This window comes from Pteropus medius, unplaced genomic scaffold, assembly GCF_902729225.1.
Source record: "Pteropus medius unplaced genomic scaffold, Ma_sr-lr_union100, whole genome shotgun sequence".
NCBI classification, from domain to species: Eukaryota; Metazoa; Chordata; class Mammalia; order Chiroptera; family Pteropodidae; genus Pteropus; species Pteropus medius.
The window spans coordinates 5597528-5600565 of record NW_024355205.1 but is presented as its reverse complement, the minus strand read 5'-3'; the positions used below and the strand labels follow the sequence as shown (position 1 = coordinate 5600565).

At 41.0% G+C, this 3038-nt stretch overlaps 1 protein-coding gene across 2 annotated transcripts in view; it reads left to right on the top strand.

The window, feature by feature from the left end:
- The window catches only part of GFM2 (GTP dependent ribosome recycling factor mitochondrial 2), a 99267-nt gene that overhangs the window by 69392 nt on the left and 26837 nt on the right, over window positions 1–3038 (top strand). The window lies entirely within an intron of this gene.

Genomic DNA, 3038 nt, shown 5'->3' with positions numbered 1-3038 from the left:
CGCCGGGCCCCCGCCCGCAGGCCAGCCGGCCCGGGGATCGCCGCCCCGCCCAAACCCGCGCCACTTCCGTCGGAGCCAGGTCCTCGCTCTGCTCCCGCGGCCTGAGCGAAACTGCTGAGTTTCCACGGAAGACCCCGTTTTCCGCACCCCAAACACCAGATAACTGAGGTGGCGATTTCTTTTATTTGCTCTTAAACTTAAGTTTTGCTATGACGGCAATTCAGCTTTAATTAATAAAGCCTTCAGTCGGAACTCCCCAGGGCAGACTGTTGAACACGTAGGAGGTTGGAATTATGCAGAAGATATTCCATGAAAGAGGATCTTGGCGTAGGACGGCGTGGAGGACTTCTTAAAACTTCAGAAGGACACCGTGGACGCAGTTAATAGGCAGATGATACGAAGAGGGAACATATTTGTAATGAGGGATTAATATTGTCAGTATAATTTTCAAAAAAAAGTAATAAACATGACTATTACAAAATGAAATGTGTTAAAGATTTTATTCAACTCATTAAGACAATGATAATGGTAAGTCCGGTTTAAAGGCAATTTAATAAAGCAATGTTAGAATAAGATGGCTAAAAAGTTTAAAAATTGGGTAGTATCCTATAGTGACTCAGCCCTATGTATCAGCCTGGGCACTCCCATTCCCACTCCAGAAAAAAAAACAAAAAATCCTTTTATAATGAATTAATGAGAGCAACTTAAATAATTATTCGGAACAGTCTCTCTATATAATACTTGGAGATAAAGTAGCGGATCTAGAAGCAGGCAGAAGCAATGTCATTAGATCCAGTGTGGCAGGGATTCAAAAGTTTCTCTCTCTCTCTCCCCCTCGGTCTCGTTTCTGTCTCTGTCTCCCTCTGTTCTCTCTGTGTCTCTCTCTGTTCCTCCCTCTGCCCTCTATTCTCTCTTCTCTCCCATTTCCTCCCTTCCCTTTCCTCTCATCTCCTTATAGATCTCTACCTTTCAATTCAGTTTTTCTGTACTAGCTTCATTCTGACAGCTCTTTCTTCATTATGGTACCCTGATGTTCGAGTACAACCCCTCAAGAAAGCTTATGTCGCTCACTCATCTATATTGGTTCTGATAAAGCATTCCAATTGACAAGCCTGATTTTGTACCCACCCCTATAGTGGAGCTAGTGAAGTTGCATGACCAACACTGAACAGAGATCCCAACTCTCCCCAAAAGAGAAGAGGTGTTTTGTTTCCCAAGAAAGAGAAAGAGGTGTTAGGCAGGCCAAAACCACAGATTTGCTACAATTAGTATTCGGAAAATGTTGGTGAAAAGCTGCAAGAAAAGACTTCAAAGAAACTCCATGAGACATGCTTACAATAAAGTTATATAAAAACAAGCCTCAATGTCACACTATTCTTCTCCCTTCTTATAATTAGCATACATTTCATTTGCAGCATCCTGCATTACTGCCACTTCGTACTGTTAATTGAAGACTAACAGCATAGTGTTTCCAAGATTGAATCTCTAATTCACATTGTCGAAATTATCGTATATTTAATGACTTCACCTAGTGCATTAGTTCGTTACCTATTGCTATGTAACAAATTACTCCAAAATTTAGGAACTTAAAACAGCAAATAATAAATGTTAAGATAATAAATATCTCAATTTCTATGGAATGGGAATTCAGGAGTCCTTAGCTGGGTGATTCTGGTTCAGAGTCTCTCATGGAGTTGAAGTCGTCTGAAGGATTTCTTCTGAAAGTTTGATGCTGGAGGAGCTGATTCTAAACCACCTTCAATGGCTGTTGGCAAGAAACCTGAGTCTTTTTGCCAATTGTTGGCTGAAGGCCTCTGTTATTTGCCACGTGTACCTCTCCAAAGGGCTTCTTGTGTATATTCACAACCCGGCAGCTGGCTTCCCTCAGACCAAGTGACATGGGGTGGGGGCAAGGGAGAGAATAGAGCACTAGCAAAAAAGAAGCTACAATGTTTTTATTTGACTTAATCTTGTTACTGACACTTCTACCACATTCTATTCTTATAAATGATTTACTAAGTACAGCCCACATTCAAGGGGATGTGGGCTGTACTTAGTAACTCCTCCATTGAAGGGAGGAGTCCACTCTGAGCACAAATTATTTATACTCCTCCCACATGCAAAATACATTCTCTTCCTCTCAAGAACCCCAAAAGTTTCATCCCTTTAGAACATTGGCTTGAAATCCAGAATGTTGGCATCTAAAATTACCTCAAGGTATAGGTGAGTCTCCTTGAATGTATCCTTAATATCCTCCAATAAAGTTCTCTTAATCTGGAGACATGTGAACTAAAAAGACAAGTTATGTGCCTCCACGTATGTAAAATATAGTGATGGGACAGACATAGGATAACCACTACACAGTTCTGTTCAAAAGAGGGACAGGGGGGCATCAAGGGGTTTGCAGCAGTTTCAGAATCCAGCTAAGCAAATATTGAAAGTTCCTTGATTAGGTTACAAAGCCTGGAAATAATTCTCCATGGCTCTTGGCTCCACTTTCTGGGCTTTTGGTTCTGCCTTTCAATTCATCTTTCCCTTTTCATGAAAAGTAGTATATGTTTATAGCCAAGTAGTTTTCCCAACCTGCTTTCTACTTGTAGAACTTTGAGGGTGCAAAGACCTATTTTCATTTGGTGCTATTCCTTTCCTGTTCAGTTCAAACTGACAATGTTTCTGCTGATACAATTCTGTTAAAAACTGTTGATTCCCTGTGTGTCTAAGAGTCATGTCATTAGACAAAAACTACATCTACCAATCTCTTCAAGGTATTCCCTTCTGTTGAGGGATATGTCCTTAGAAACCATTTTGTTTGATTGAAAAGATGTCAGGACACACTTAAAATATTTAGATGACCTTGCCTCATTGACAGAGACTCTGAGACAGCACAATAGATCTTTCTGAGCACTTAAGGATTTTATAATCACTCCTTGGTTTCATGTTTAGACCACGTTTCCTCAGAGTGCCTGGACTTGGTCTCTGCCTGAAAGCCAAGTCTCCATTTTAGTGTCGTTGGCTGCCTAGAGAGTCTGAAGAGTTTT